General features: G+C 39.5%; 1 long non-coding RNA gene across 1 annotated transcript; it reads right to left on the minus strand.

Annotated features, from left to right (window-relative positions):
• Positions 1-1587: 1587 nt before the first annotated feature.
• Positions 1588-7100, minus strand: LOC138752311 (uncharacterized). Its single transcript, XR_011350509.1, has 2 exons — positions 7016-7100; positions 1588-2550 (listed from the first exon to the last, which is right to left on the minus strand). It is a non-coding gene; the product is annotated as an uncharacterized lncRNA (long non-coding RNA).
• Positions 7101-17660: the final 10560 nt, after the last annotated feature.

Raw genomic sequence — 17660 nt, forward strand, 5'->3', positions numbered from 1 at the left:
ATCCCTAACGTCGAAGTACTCGAGATGGCAGAGGTCGACAGCATCGAGTCCACGCTGCTGAAGATCCAGCTGCGCTGGATGGGTCACGTCTCCAGAATGGAGGACCATCGCCTTCCCAAGATCGTGTTATATGGCGAGCTCTCCACTGGCCACCGTGACAGAGGTGCACCAAAGAAAAGGTACAAGGACTGCCTAAAGAAATCTCTTGGTGCCTGCCACATTGACCACCGCCAGTAGGCTGATATCGCCTCAAACCGTGCATCTTGGCGCCTCACAGTTTGGCGGGCAGCAACCTCCTTTGAAGAAGACCGCAGAGCCTACCTCACTGACAAAAGGCAAAGGAGGAAAAACCCAACACCCAACCCCAACCAACCAATTTTCCCCTGCAACCGCTGCAATCGTGTCTGCCTGTCCCGCATCGGACTTGTCAGCCACAAACGAGTCTGCAGCTGACGTGGACTTTTTACCCCCTCCATAAATCTTCGTCCGCGAAGCCAAGCCAAAGAACAAAGAAAAGTAGTTTATGATCAATGTAAGCCAACTTTACAAATGTAGAAGTTTCACCTTTCTAAATTCTGAGTGACAGCTTTTACAGAATTTTGCAATGACATGATATGTATTCAACTCTAAGCATCTAGAAGACAATCTCAAGTCAAGTCGCCTTTATGTGTCATTCATACCATAACTACTAATGCCAAGCATGGTAAAGACAAGACAGCATTTCTCCAGGACCATGGAACAGATTTACATAAATAAGTTAAATATTAAGTCATAATATAATAAAAATCTGTGATATACTAGTACACAAATATTCTAGGAATTGAGGAGCCTGATGGTTTGGTGAAAAAAAAACTTGCACAATCTGGACGTGTGTGCCCGAATGCTACTGTACCTCCTTCCAGATGGCAGAAGGGAAAAAAAATTACAAGAGGGATGTGAAGTCCTTCATAATGCTATTTGCCTTCCTCATGCATTATGAGTTGTAGATGTCCATTATGGTAGGAAGAGAGCCCCAATGATCTTTTCTGATGACTCCACTATCCTCTGCAGGGTCTTATGGTCTGAGGTGGTACAATTTCCAAACCAGGCGGTGATGCAATTGCTCAGAATGCTTTCAATACATCCTCTGTAGAATATTGTGAGGATGGAGGGTGGGAGATTAATTTTACTCAGCTTCACAGGAAACAGAGGCACTCCTGGGCTTTCCTGGCTATGGAGCTGGTGTTGAGGGACCAGGTGAGATTCTCTGCCAAGTGCACTTCAAGAAATTTGGCACTTTTTTATTTACGTATATATATAAAACCCCATATTACTTATAAAATACATAATGATAGATTAGTGATCTACCCCTCCCCCCAGCCAACCACCCCACTATGAAAAAACCCCAACTACCCCTACCCACTCATATTGACGAAGCCTTTTATAAATGTCTGTTGTTAACATACGAAAGTGAGTGCCTTTCTGTTCTAAAAAATATATTCAGACCCATGTGTTTTAAGTATGATTCCCACATTTTAGTTAAAAAAAGAATAATTATTATGTCAATAATATGTTATTTTTTGTAAATAAAAACATGATTTCAACTCATTGTGCCATCTTTGAACATTTATCTAAGAAACTTGGTACTCTTGATGACCTCAACAGTAGAGCCATCAATGGTCATCTGAAATTGGTCCCCCGGGCCCTCGGGAAGTTGACAACCACCCCTTTTGTTTTATTAACATTCAGACGCAGGTTGTTGGCTCTGCACCAGTCCGTTAGTAACTGAACTTCATCTCTCTATGCTGACTCACTGTTCTTGCTGATAAGGCCCACCACTGTCGTGTCGTCAGCGAACTTGATGATGTGGTTCAAGCTGCACAGTCATGAGTCAGCAGGGTGAACAACAGGGGGCGAAGTACACAGCCCTGGACCCCCCCCCCCCCACTCCACTCCTCCACCATGTTCCGTGTAATTGTCTCAGAAGTGCTGTTTCTGATCTGGAATGCTTGAAGTTTCCCTATCAAGAAGTCAAGAATCTAATTGCAGAGGGTGGTGCTTAGACCCAGCAAGCTCAGCTTCCCATTCAGGTACTGTGGTATAATTGTGTTGAATGTTGAACTGAAGTTAATAAACAGCATTTGATCATACGACTCTTTATTTTCCACGTGGGTGAGGGCTAGATGGAGGGCGGTGGTGATAGCATTGACTGTAGAGCAGTTGGATCTATATCTATATGGAGCTCAGTGAGGGGGGGCAGCAGGAGCCTGATGTTCCCAATGACGAGACTCTCAAAGCTTTTCATAATGGTAGACATGAGTGCAACAGGGTGGTAGTCATTGGGGCAGGAAACTGATGACTTCTTCAGCATGGGGACGATGGTGGTGGCTTTGAAGCATGTTGGAAGCACTGTGCTGCTCAGGGAGATGTTAAAGATGTCAGTGAGAACATCTGCCAGCTGAGCCGCACATCCCCTAGCACTGTGCCGGGAATATTATCCGGTCCAGCAGCTTTCCATGGATTGACCTTGCCAAACACTCTCCTCACCTCGGCCACTGTAAAACACAGCACCTGATCAAAATAAATGATAACTGATATACAATCATGTATTTTCTGGGAAAGATTTATAATAATAAGCTTCTATTTTTTTAATACATCTTCGATTGGATGAACAAATTTGAGAATGAGAATTGTGTTGAGATGCCCTGGAGGAGTTTCTTTGACTGCTATTCATTATTTAGATGAAGAAACTGCTAGGCAAATATTAAAGATTATTCTGATAAAATTATAATGTTTAGTAAATTTGAGAAAATGAAGAGACTGATGGACAGTTTTAAAACATTTAATGATCAATACTAAATGTATATTGGTTCCCTTGGAATGAATCATAGAGATTCCGAGTAATTGAATCAGATTTTTGCTACACTAATGCTCAGTTTCCAGTTTATTATGCTGCAGGACTTTGACAGATGCAGAATTTAATTAGCTGGTTTGTATTTTGACCATCAAATAGGTTAAAATAACAAAAAATGCAATGGCTAATGAATGAGAAATAGATCATTTTTATTTTATCTGTTCATGCCTCCTTCAGAAATGAAGTGCAGGAAAAAGCCAACTGGTCCATCAGTGAATGAACTGCTTGAAATAAATCCCTGGCCTATCAGGGAAAACACTGCAATGAAGACAAATCACAGGAAAAGACATTAATGGGATAATTTTCTCAAAGAGCTGGTCCAGGCAGAATGTGGCAATGGACTCCTTTTGTGTCAGATTTTTCTAGGACTTTATAATTCTAAAAATAGGCAGATTTTCATCAAAGATTACACTGGTATGATTTGGTACTGTTCGACTTGATCGAACCTTCACAAGAATAGAAAGGAGTTGATAATGCAGAAAGAAAATGATACTGGAGAGAAATGGACAAAGTTTCGGATGAGAGCACTTTTTTGAGACTCAGGTGGGGAAGCGGGATAGCAAGCATAAAAAGGAGGGTGGAATGGGTGCAGAGAGGCCAAGTGGTAGTAAGATAATGGACAAAGGAGGGTGAGAGTGGTGGAGTGGGGAGAGAGATAGGGGAAGAATCCACTAGATAAGGTGTTGAAAAATGGGGACAGGTCAAGCACAGATGGAAACAGTGGAATCGGATGGAGAGGTGATATCCTGAAATTGTAGAATTATTTTTTCATGTTGTTTACTTTTACACTCTCCAGAATATCATATGTTTTTATAACAGAATATTTCAACAGAGTTCAGGCCCTTCAGTTCACGATGTTGTGCTGACCTATACATACCTAAAGAGACAAAATCCTCCCTACCTTATAACCCTCTATTTTTATTGCATCCTTGCACCTAAGAGTCTCTTAAATGCCTCTATTGTTCCAGCCTCTACCAAGATCCCTGGCAATGCACTCGAGGCACCCACAACTGTGTGCGTAAAAATAATATTCCCGATATCTCTCTTAAACCTTCCACCCTTTATTTTCCTTCAGGTTTACATTTTTCCTCATCTTTACAATAGATGAGGCCTATGACAGTTTTTAGGCCCAGAGGACCCCAAAACCCAGCAGCCATAGAAATTCACCAAAATAAATGGTTACTTAAGCAAAAGTAGTTTTTAATTTTCTTGTTACAAAGAATATTTTAGCACTTATTACTATGACCTTAACTTAACCCCCTTCTCATTCTAAGTGCACAGACAAATCTCACTTTTCACACCTCCAAGTTCAACATCAGACAATTCTTATACTGTGCACATAACATTAATTAATTTTCACTAAACTCTGGTGTTTAAAAATAATTGGAAGGTTCTTGTTGGTTTCAGAGAGAGATTCGCTGAACGTTGGACACACACAAACTGATTCCCTCTGATCAGCCACTTCAGTGTCTTGCTGAAGAAACTTGCCCCATCAGGGTTTTCAAAATGATAACCTCTTTTTCTGCAGGTCACCACAGGGTTCCTTATTTCAGGGAAACACTCCAGCCAGCCGTTTCCTCTTGTATGGACCACAAGGGTTTTGAACAGGCTGAAATCAGAACTCTCAACCCATCTTCAAAATGGGGTTTTTAAACATGCTGCCAGCTTGCCATGACTGCAGAAACCAGTTCTCTCTCTCTTAGAGAAAGCCTTTTTCGTTTCCTCTCTGTCTCTCCTTGCAAAACCACATGACCTTCTTAGAAAAGAAAACTGCATGCAGACAGATTGCGGAACCGTTCATCTGTTGCTTTCAAAACAATAATCCACTACTCCACAGGACATCCAATTAACACCCACTTGTGAAGTCCTTCAGCAAAGCAGTTTCCATTGTCTTTACAAAGGCACTGGACCTGGAGTGCCTGATTTGAGTCGAGCTCTTGCATTTTAAATGACATCTCTGTCATTTTGTGAAGTGTTTGTTTGTGACCTACACTAAATCCCTCCCACCTCCCCACAATTTATCTCCTTTAAAACATATCTATATACAATATAAAATGTAATATAATCCATCACAGTAGGAATTAAAATGATTGGCAACTCTGAGCCAGCCATGTTGCCTCATGCCCAACACCAGACGCCCAAAACTGACACTCCATTCTGAGTTATGTCTCAGGAGGAAGTTATCAAATTTCCTTGAAGAAGTGAAGGATTCTGCATTAGTCTCAAAACCCACAAAGCAGCAGCAGAAATAATGTATCCTCATTCCTTCCTCTGTCATATATTACCATTGACATTGAAAGATTATTCCAAATCCCCACATCTCAAGCCATAAGATTCCAAAGTATAGAAGTGTTTCTACCTCAATTCATAGGTTATGGAGAACACCTCTATAAACTAAGTTGTATAAGTGTAGTTGGAGTGAACTTTATCAAAGTATCCAGCCTTTGTGACAAAAAAGAAAAACATAGCAATCCACTCTCCAGGTTGCTCAACCTTGCAGTTGGTATTCAGTATGACTTCAACCATGTGGAATTTTTTTTTTAGATCGTTGAATTTTGGCAGTAGTTTCACAACATTATTTCTGAATTTTGAATCTAAACATGGATAATCATGGCCTTCCTCCAATAAGCCCTGTGAACAAGATGTTATCACAGTAACCTTCCTAACCTTTGCATTGATGCTTCTCCAAATATGTTCAAATTTCAACTCTGAATTGCCCACAGATCCAGGTGACATAACTCTCCTTTTGCCTTCTGTAAAGTCCATAAAGATTTGTTTTAGTCTGTATGCTTGGATGAAAAGATCTGAGAAAGTACAAGATAAAAGACACTAATCTGTGTCATCCACCTTCTCTCTGTCTCCACCCTTTCAATAGACATTCACCTTATTCTCTCCAGGCATCCCTGTCTACACCATAAACATGCCTATCTTTTCAATTTTCCCAGTGCTGAAACATCAACTCTGTTTTTGGCTCTTCATAGATACTATCTAATCTGATGCGCATTTTCAATTTCTCATTTAAAGATTTAAGGCCTTTTTCAATGTTTTGTTTCTTAACTAACATTCTCATGTTTTTTTTTCTCCAGGTGTTCCTCAATTTAAACAATAAAAAGATTCACTAAATTAAAAGGGTTCTCAGCTTTGTGAAACTGACAACCCCACATATTCTTTTTCTTACCACTATGATCAAAAACTGTTTACTTTATAACACCATCTGCATTTTAATTTATTAGTCTCTGAAATAGCCACCTTTCTTTAGTAAACATCTTAAAGCATCATTAATCATTAGTCAATAAGAATTATGCAAAATTATGCTGGCTTTATGCCTCTTAGGATTTAATAAGCTTTATGAAGCTAATATCAATTTCAAATGGGAGTTTCCATCACCCACACCAAGAGCTTATGTGCCAGACAACATCAGAAGCATTACCATTGACTGAATACAACCCTGCATCTGCTTTTTACCCAGGCCAACTTCATTGGTCAAAGAAGGGTATATGATATTTAGGTATTAATTTTTCACTCCAACTGGAGGATATAGTAAAGGTAAATTTTGATCCATTGTTGTAGAAAATTTCCTGAGATGTAGATAGATGGTCATCATTGTACTTGTCAATATCGGGAATAGTATCCCAAAGATTTTTTTACCTGTTCCAATCATAGCCAGTGCAAATCCCATTTACATATTTTAAGCATTTGATAAAATAATTAAGGCTTTTATTTGGAATCATAAACAGCTTCACTTGAAACTTGATAAATTACAATTGCCAGTTGAAAGAGGAGGCTTAGGTTTGGCATAGTTAATATACTATTTATATGCTTTTACTTTTAAGCATTTAGCACATTGGTCTCTCCCTCTGGAAAGAGCACCTCCTTAGTACCATATTGAGTGTTCTGCTCTTCCTCCTATCCCTCCATTACAAGATCTAACAAGATTACACCCAATTATATCACATATACATTTGTTCTGGAATAAGTTTGCCAGATTATATAAATTTAATTCATATTTGAATAAAGCCTTGAGTATTTGTGTATTGGTAAGTTCCCCTTTTTTCTGGACAGAATGACAAGGAAAATATACAATTTTAATTTGGGATAGCTTTTTCATGGTGATCCACTTACCAGCAAGTGAACCAGCTCCCAAAATGGCAGATATGCTGTGGAAAATGCAGGAAATTGGCATCCAACACAGGTTTTTAATCTGTTGATGACATTACTGATGATGTCACTTCCTGTCCATGTGACAAAAGCAGTGATGTATATAAAACCCAGCCTGCAGGTGTCAGTTTTGCACTTGACTTCACAGTGTGTACATTGATGTCTATAAGTAGCTCAGTTTAGACTACTTTGCTACAACAGTTTAAAATATTTTAATCAATTAATCTAACAGTGTGATATTTTTAGGTTGCAATTTTGCAGATATCTTCAACTGCATCATGTCCTACACACAACTTTTGGTTCTACACAGCAACCCCCAAAAGTTGATATGATAATGTCTACTATACTGGTTACATCAGGTAAAGATGATGAAGAAGCCTCATTTTATTATTCAGCCTTAACACAAATCTCAGGGGATAAACTTCTGTTGGTTCTGAAAAGAGCATGGGAAATAGAACTGAATGTGGTTTTTGAGTCAGAAGAATGGGTCAAAATTTGTAAAATTATCGAAGTAATGTTAAACAACCTGAGAGTTCACAAAATTCATTTTAAGATTCTGCATCCTTTTTATTGGACTCCAACAAGGCTGTATTGATTAGTGTTGAAAAATACCCCTAAATGCTGATGCAGTGAGGTGGATAAAGGGGACTCAATACATGCGCTTTGGTCTTATTCCAGAATTCAAGAATTTTGGATTATGATACATAGGTATACTGGTGAAGTTTCAGGTATTCAAATTCCTTTTTTCCTCAGATTCTTTGTCTTGGGAGATACACTTGGGTTATTTAGGGATAATACTCTCAATATTGGATTCAGACAAGTATAATGGTAGGAAAACAATTTATACTTAGAGGTTGGAAGAATTTGGGGGACCATCATTTCAGTAGTGGGCCTCAGAAATGGCCAAAGTGGTAGCATTTGAGTGCGTCTTACAAACAGTTTAATAAATTGGATATCGCTACAATATCATCTAAAACTTTCATACCTTGTATCTGTGTATTTTGTCTTATCAACTGTGCTAAAGGTTCAATCACTAATGCAAACAAAGCCGGTGATAAAGGACAACCTTGATGAGTTTTGATCGAGTTAACTTAAAAGGTTCCGAAATAAAACCATTCGTCAATACTCTAGCTACCGGTTTACTATATATAGCTCTAATCCAACCAATCAAAAAAGGACCAAACTTGAAATTCTCCAAAACTTTAAACAAAAAGTTCCATTCAACTCTACCAAATGCCATTTCTGCATCTAGAGATATCATCATTGGATGATCTGAAGATTGTCGAAATCTATTAATCAAACTAATCACGCACAAAATGTTATCTGAAGCATATCTATTCTTTATAAAACCTATTTGATCCATATGAATCAACTTAGGTAAAAATTTAGCCAATCTATTCGCTAATATTTTAGCTATTATTTTATAATCTACATTTAACAATGAAATTGGTCTATATGAAGATACTTTCAAAGGATCTCTATCATTTTTTGGAATCACTGTAATTAAAGCACTAGAACAAGACTCAGGTAATTCATAATGTTCTCCAACTTGACGTAATACATCCCCAAACAATGTAGATAAATCATCATAAAAAATTTTATAAAATTCAACTGAAAATCCATCATCACCAGGTGATTTACCGTTCAGCATTTCCAGCATAGCCATTTTAATATCCGAATCAGTAAATGGTTCTTCTAACTCCTGTATATATACATTCTCTAATATCGGTAAATTCAACTGTGATAAAAAAAGATCAATCGATCCAGTTTCTTGTTTTCCTTCAGATAAAATAAGTAAAATTCATCATTAATCTCATGAGGTTTATAAGTAATAAGGGAATTCCATCTAACAGCATTAATATTCCTCGAAAACTGTTCTTTCTTTAATTCCCATGCCAGTACCTTATGTGTTTTCTCTCCCCATTCATAATACCATTGTTTAGTCCTATTAATCACACATTCAAATTGATAAGATTGCAAAGTATTATATCCCACTTTCAACCTAGATAATTCTATTTTCTGATCTTCTGTAGCATCTTTCTGAAATTCCTTTTCTAACTCATCAATCTGTTTCTCTAATTCAAAACTCTGATTTAATCGATTCTTCTTTATTTTAAAAGTATAACTAATTATTTGTCCTCTCAAATAGGCTCTCATAGCATCCCATAATACAAACTTACTTTGAACAGAATTAGAATTTTCTTTAAAAAAAAATTAATTCATTTTTTTCAAAAAATCAATAAATTCCATATTTTTAACAACATTGTATTCTTCTTTCTTTGGCTTGGCTTCGCGGACGAAGATTTATGGAGGGGGTAAAAAGTCCACGTCAGCTGCAGACTCGTTTGTGGCTGACAAGTCCGATGCGGGACAGGCAGACACGATTGCAGCGGTTGCAAGGGAAAATTTGTTGGTTGGGGTTGGGTGTTGGGTTTTTCCTCCTTTGCCTTTTGTCAGTGAGGTGGGCTCTGCGGTCTTCTTCAAAGGAGGTTGCTGCCCGCCAAACTGTGAGGCGCCAAGATGCACGGTTTGAGGCGTTATCAGCCCACTGGCGGTGGTCAATGTGGCAGGCACCAAGAGATTTCTTTAGGCAGTCCTTGTACCTTTTCTTTGGTGCACCTCTGTCACGGTGGCCAGTGGAGAGCTCGCCATATAACACGATCTTGGGAAGGCGATGGTCCTCCATTCTGGAGACGTGACCCATCCAGCGCAGCTGGATCTTCAGCAGCGTGGACTCGATGCTGTCGACCTCTGCCATCTCGAGTACTTCGACGTTAGGGGTGTAAGCGCTCCAATGGATGTTGAGGATGGAGCGGAGACAACGCTGGTGGAAGCGTTCTAGGAGCCGTAGGTGGTGCCAGTAGAGGACCCATGATTCGGAGCCGAACAGGAGTGTGTGTATGACAACGGCTCTGTATACGCTTATCTTTGTGAGGTTTTTCAGTTGGTTGTTTTTCCAGACTCTTTTGTGTAGTCTTCCAAAGGCGCTATTTGCCTTGGCGAGTCTGTTGTCTATCTCATTGTCGATCCTTGCATCTGATGAAATGGTGCAGCCGAGATTGGTAAACTGGTTGACCGTTTTGAGTTTTGTGTGCCCGATGGAGATGTGGGGGGGCTGGTAGTCATGGTGGGGAGCTGGCTGATGGAGGACCTCAGTTTTCTTCAGGCTGACTTCCAGGCCAAACATTTTGGCAGTTTCCGCAAAGCAGGACGTCAAGCGCTGAAGAGCTGGCTCTGAATGGGCAACTAAAGCGGCATCGTCTGCAAAGAGTAGTTCACGGACAAGTTGCTCTTGTGTCTTGGTGTGAGCTTGCAGGCGCCTCAGATTGAAGAGACTGCCATCCGTGCGGTACCGGATGTAAACAGCGTCTTCATTGTTGGGGTCTTTCATGGCTTGGTTCAGCATCATGCTGAAGAAGATTGAAAAGAGGGTTGGTGCGAGAACACAGCCTTGCTTCACGCCATTGTTAATGGAGAAGGGTTCAGAGAGCTCATTGCTGTATCTGACCCGACCTTGTTGGTTTTCGTGCAGTTGGATAATCATGTTGTGGAACTTTGGGGGACATCCGATGCGCTCTAGTATTTGCCAAAGCCCATTCCTGCTCACGGTGTCGAAGGCTTTGGTGAGGTCAACAAAGGTGATGTAGAGTCCTTTGTTTTGTCGGCCCCTCACCCCAAGTCCAAAGCCCGCTGCGCAGCTCAGACGGCAAAGTCCTCCTCAGCGACAAGATCTCCATCCTCAACTGATGGTCAGAACACTTCCAATCTCTTTTCAGTGCCAACCGCTCAGTCCAAGATTCCGCCCTGCTCCAGCTCCCTCAACAGCCCCTAAGGCTAGAGCTGGATGAGGTTCCCACCCTGGATGAGACATATAAGGCAATCGAACAACTGAAAAGTGGCAAAGCATCAGGTATGGATAGAATCCCCCCAGAAGTCTGGAAGGCTGGCGGCAAAACTCTGCATGCCAAACTGCATGAGTTTTTCAAGCTTTGTTGGGACCAAGGTAAACTGCCTCAGGATCTTCGTGATGCCACCATCATCACCCTGTACAAAAACAAAGGCGAGAAATCAGACTGCTCAAACTACAGGGGAATCACGTTGCTCTCCATTGCAGGCAAAATCTTCGCTAGGATTCTACTAAATAGAATAATACCTAGTGTCGCCGAGAATATTCTCCCAGAATCACAGTGCGGCTTTCGCGCAAACAGAGGAACCACTGACATGGTCTTTGCCCTCAGACAGCTCCAAGAAAAGTGCAGAGAACAACATTGTATTAACCCTCCAACACTTGGATTTTCTCAGAAGTTGCATATGTAAAATATAAAAAAGAGTGATCTGAAATCACCCTACTTTTATATTCCGCTTGTTGTATTTTCCCTTATAAATGTGCCGATACTAAAAAGAAGTCAATCTTTGAAAATAATTCATGTCTAGATGAATAAAAAGAGAAATCTATCTCTGTCGGATTAAGGCATATCCAAATATCTACTAAATTAAGATCTTTCATCAATGCTTGAACCTGAACTGCCATCTTGGATTTTTTAACTTTCTTCAGAGATTTATCTAATAAGGGTTCCAAAACACAATTAAAATCACCACCAATTAACATATTATCATTAGCCTGACCCAAACACAAAAATCCATCTGAAATAAATATTTCATCATCTTCATTTGGGGCATAAATATTAAGTAAAGTTCAAAATTCACTAAAAATCTTACAATTCAATTTAAGAATACATCCTGCCTTTTCCTCCATTGATTGTAATTCAAAAGATAAATTCTTATGTATCAAAATTGCTACACTTTTAGCCCTAGAATTAAATGAAGAAGAATATACATGCCCAACCCAGTCCCTCTTTAATTTCATACTTTCCTTCACATTGAAATGTGTTTCTTGTAAAAAAGCAAGATCAATATTCATTTTCTTAATATATGCCAAAACTCGCTTACGCTTAAATGGACTGTTTAATCCTCAAACATTAAAAGTAGCAAACCTCAACTTTGACATATCTACTATTATTACTAAATACCAATAATATCTTTATATGAAAACTCAACTCAATGTTATAGGAGAAAAATAATCACAAATTAAAAATTAACTAAAATGAAAAAAATAATAAAGAAAAAAAAGAAAATCCCCCCACAAAAACTACCAAAAGGTAGTAATCCCCTAAGAAAAAAATTGGGTGTGGGTTACCCACCAGTGGCTGATGACTAGTAAAGAACTTAGAGCAAATCTCTCCCTCCCCAGCCAAACAATCAATAACATCAAAATATCATAATAACAAAAAAAAGAGTAAGAAAAAGAAAATTCTTCTTTTCATCCAAGAGTTTCCAATCTCGGAGATCCCATTTCAGAAGAAGTTGGACTCTTTCCAGTCCCGTTTTTCCCATTTCTGCCATTTACTCCGTTTCCAGAACAACCGGATTTTTCTTTAGGAGATAATGGTGGACTACGTCTTTGTCCTGTTATATCTGCCAATGAATCAGAAAAAATCATTGCTTCACGATCATTTTCAAAAAACCAAAATTGATAGTCCCCATAAAACACCTTCAACACTTCAGGATTGTGAAAAGTAGACTTATAACCTTTACGCCACAAAACTTCTTTAACTGGATTAAATCGACATCGACATTGAACGACCTCTTGACTCAAATCAAGAGGTAAAAGAAAACTCTGCTATTCTGAATCAATAACAGAGTTTGTCGTTGTCATGCATTCTGCACTGCTAGTCAAAGTATTGCTTCTCTGTCTAAATAATTCAAACATCGAATTATTACCGGTCTCGGTGGTTGACCAGCTGAGGATGTTCTTCTTAGAGCTCTATGGGCTCTTTCCAGTACCAATCCCCCGGAAAAAAAATCTTGCCCTAATACTTGCGGGATCCAGTCTTTAAAGAAACGAAGAGGATCTTGTCCTTCTATACCTTCTGGCAAACCAACAATTTTCACATTATTCCTTCTGCTTTGATTCTCCAAGTAGTCTATTTTCCTCTCTCGCTCCTTCTTGCATTCTCCCAATTCTCTGACTGATTTTTCAACCTTCAGCACTTTTTCTGTGTTAGAAGCCACTTGTTGTTTACAGTCCAAAAAAGCAGTCTGAATTATTTTTTAATTCTTCATAAGATGCACCCACATGTTTCTTAACCATATTTAATTCTGAACTTATACCAGCATTCATTTGAGCCATTTCATTCATTTGAGATGTCGAAGGCTTAATAACAGCTTGAACAACATCATTTAATTGCATACACTGCAGGTCAGAAAAGCTCACCCCTGCTCTCTCTGATGTAGTGACAGAACAAGGTAACTGCATCTCCTCCTGCAACTCAACAGAAGGCATTTTAAAAGTTTCACTGTGGGTCTGGACTCCCAGTGGTGGCACTCCGACTTCCTCAGGGAGTCGCCGCTGGTCTCCCCCCACATCTTGTTTTTTTTTCATGAAATCACGAAGAAAAGCAATTTCTTCAGATTGAAGTGCTTCCTGATGCATTTCCAACAATGGAGTCATCTTCCTGTGTGCTCCCTCTATTGAAATCGAAAGGCTTTCCAAATCAGGGTCCACTTCTTGGGAACACACACCTTCTTCCAGAGAACGAGTAATTCCAGTGTCATCCTTCACTTGGTGAGTAATAGACTTTTTTTTTCAACTCCCACAGGCAGTCTTTATGGTTTAGTTAGTTATTAAGCCTGAGGCTGTATCAAGTCGTCTAGGCCCCAAATCTTCAGCAGTTCGAAAATGTAACTTCTTCTGCACTTGAGGTTTAATCTTTTTATCATTAGTGGCCGTTATAATTCCTTGATACTTTAAACTAAAATTTAAAAAGTTTAAACTTGAAAACAAAGAGTTAAAAAACAGGTACTTAAAAGTCTGGCCAGAGAGGTCGAGATTACACGTCCAGACTCTACGCCATCTTGCCACACCCCCTTGTAATTTTTTTAGAATATTTCCTAGGTCTTCTCAAAAAGATCTCACCTTTGAACACAGCCAGGAGTGGATGTAAGTTCCCATCTCCACACCACATCTAAAACACCTTTCCGAAATCCCAGACTTTGATCTGTGTAATTTCTAGGGTGTAAAGTACCACTGGTGCAGGAAGTTATAATGCACCATCCTATATCTGGCATTGACGACCCCATCACACTGTCCAAACACAGGTCCTGCCACCATTCTTCATTAATTGTTGTACCCAAGTCCGACTCCCACCTCTCCCCTGACCTTTGTAGGCCCAGTTTCAGTACCTCACTTTGGAATATGTAATACATCTTAGAAATACATTTACACACATTCCCCTTTCAAATTAGAATCTCCATGTCACTACATTCAGGCAGGGTCATTGCTGGTCCCAATTTTTACCTCAAAAAAGATTTTATTTGCAGAGATCAGAAGAATGTGTGTATCAAAGGATACCATCAGCACAGATAATCTGATCATATACCCATTGCTGTCCGAGGGTCCTTCTTGCTCCCCAGAAAATTGCCATTGTGCTTGCAATGACATTCAAACACACTGTAGAAGACAACTTTGTTTAAGACTGGATGGTGATTGTGTCTATTGCAATTTACAATGTATTAGAATGGCTGAGATAATTGCTTAGATCAAGTTTATTTTATAATGGTGTGTGCATGTCTATATTTAAAACTCTTAACTTCTAAATATTCAATCTGGCATATCTTTTTTTTTCTTCTCTCCATCATAATTTTGATTTAATTTTGTTTTTATTTTCTCTCTTGAATTGAAAATAGTTTTGGTTGAAGTACCTCCATGGACAAAATTTTCCAAATATCTACCTTCCTTAACATCAGAATCTGAAACTGAATTTATGGTCATGAACATGTGCCACAAGAGTTGCTGTTTTGAAGCAGCAATGGTACAGGCACAAAAGTTATTATAAATTACAGCTCTTAAAAATAAATAAATTAGTGCAAAAAGAAGAGAAAAAGTGAGGTAGTGTCTGTGGTTCATTGTCCATTCAGAAATCTGATGGCAGGTGGAAAGAAGTTGTTCTTGTACCATTTGGGTGTTCATCTACAGTTCCCGATACCACTATCCTGATGGTTCAGCATGAAGAGAGCATGACTTGAATAGTGAAGATCCTTGATGATAGAGGCTGCTTTTTTTGAGACACTGCCTCTTGTAGATGTCCTTAATGGAGTGATGACTAATGCCCATGATGGCGCTGGCTAAGTTCAAATCTTTCTGTCGTCTTTTCCTGTCCTGTGCACTGGCTCCTCCATACCAGACAGTGATGCAACCAATCAGGAAGCTCTCCATAGTACACATGTAGAAATTTGCAAGATTCTTTGGTGACATACCAAATCTCCTCAAACTCCTAAAGAAGCATAGCCACTGGCGAGCCTTTTTCATGATGGCATCGACATGAAAGATCCAGGATAGATCTTCAGAGGTGTTGACACCTAGGAATTTGCAGTTGATTAACCCTTTCCATGGCTGCCCCTTAATTAGGACTGGTCGTGTTCTCCTGGCTTTCCGTTCCTGAAGTCCACAATCAGTTCCTTAGTTTTGCTGACATTGACACCACTCAAATAGCTGATGTATCTCACTCTTGAATGCTTCCTTATTGTCATCTGTGATTCTGTCACATGGTGTCATCAGCAAATTTATAGACGACATTTGAATTGTGCCGAGCCACATAGTCATAATGGAATCTATGATTCCATGAGGCTGTCTATCGATAGAGTGCAGAGTCCACATGTATAGGTCCAAATCCACTCTGGGTGGGTGGATTCACACCTTACTACTGCTGTTAAAAAGCAAAACTTGTACCTCATTAGAATCACTTGGGCTGTTTAATTCATGTGATTCCATGACTCACTGGGAAAGCTGATCACTTCTGGCCAGCACATAGGTCAGCCTCGAACCTTCAATGTGCCTCTTCTGGTTCTTGTATTAATTTTTCTGAGCAAGGAAAATGTTCAGATGTACTGAGGAAAAAGAAAAGCCTCAGATGCTCTGAAGCCTCACTGAGTGTCTTGCTGAAAGTCATCACGTCAAACATTGATCACCGCCCAGCATGTAGCAGAAGAATCCTGAGAAACCAAATCCTCCAGGTATGTAGAAACCCCTCATCTCCAATGTGTGTTGTACATGCAAGAAGCACTGCATTAAACTCCCAAACCTGGTAAAATATTCAAGGTGTGAATGGCTATTCATTTCTTTTTAACCTGCAGCATCTTTTCATCCCTCTGCTTTTGATTATCATTTGATCCTTTTTCACTCTATTAAATGTGTCAATCATTTCTTTAGCCATATTGCATCAATTTAGACCTCAGTCTTTAATCTAATCAGTGTGACTAATCGTAAACTTTAACCAGTAATATTCTGACTATTATATTTTTGGAAATCAACAATTTCTGAAGCAAGCAGGTGGTTATGTGTTTGCATCTGCCTTCAAAATTCTCTGAACCTGCCCTGCTCAATTAAAGGATAATACCTGCATCTTGCAGCGTTACTTCAAAGGCACAGTAGGGAAACAGAATTACACAACAAAAAAACAATCAGAGATGCGTGAGTGACTGCAGATGCTGGAACATGGAGCAATTAACAGCTGCAGGAGGAACTGAGATGGTCGAGCCGAGCAGCATCAATGGGAGAAAAATACTGGTTGACATTTCCGGTCATAACCCTTCATCAAGGCTTCTTATGAAGGGTTTCAACTCGAAACACCAACCATTCTTTTTCTTCCACTGATGCTGCTTGACCCATTGAGTTTCTCCTGAATATCTTTAAGAACAATTAAATAGCTGGTAATCCCCCCTTTCCTCTTAACATTTTTCATTGTTGCATAATTACTAAAACCTTTTAATCACCATTATCTTCTGTTTTGACAAATGGTCATTGATCTAAACCAGGGGTGTCAAACTCAAATTCACGGAGGGCCAAAATTACAAACTTGGTCTAAGTCGAGGGCCGAACTAAATATTTATTGAAAATTTTCAACAACATCTGCATGTTTTCTCTTCTTTCAACATATGTAATGTTAAACTTTTTCTTATTAAAATAAATGTTTAATAATAGTTTTGGATAAACTCTTTCCAGAAGCATTAACAAATGAGAAATAAAATATTCAATAAATAATATTTCTCTATAGAGGATTTTTCAAATGTTGCTAGTGTGCTGTCGAATAGTAAAATCTGAGGGCTATTGAGAATGTGGGAGAATAACATGATTCCTGAAACAATCAAATGGGTGACTGATTGTGGACATGAACTCTAGCAGGGTTATTTGCCATGCCCTTTTTCCATTGGTACAGATATCCTTTGATTTACACACTTTTCAAGTTTTATGCCTAATAAGCTTGTATCCAGGTGCAGGACCATTTTTAACCAGGAATATATTTATCACTGTGACATGAAATTATTGGAAGATCGTTTGATCCTGAGATTAAAGATCATAATACTTACTCAGGCCTGTGTGCGGGAGGGCGGGGTTTGCGGGCGATCGGGTTGGACAACGACAGTGCGGGGGCATCGGCTCTCGCTTCAGGGAGGCATCTCGGCGGATCAGCGGCCCCGTCACCGTGAGTCGCGGATCGGCCTGCGGCAGGGAGGGGGAGTGGGCAACGGTCCTGGCGAGGTCAGGCCCGAG

This window comes from Narcine bancroftii, chromosome 2 (genome assembly GCF_036971445.1).
Source record: "Narcine bancroftii isolate sNarBan1 chromosome 2, sNarBan1.hap1, whole genome shotgun sequence".
NCBI classification, from domain to species: Eukaryota; Metazoa; Chordata; class Chondrichthyes; order Torpediniformes; family Narcinidae; genus Narcine; species Narcine bancroftii.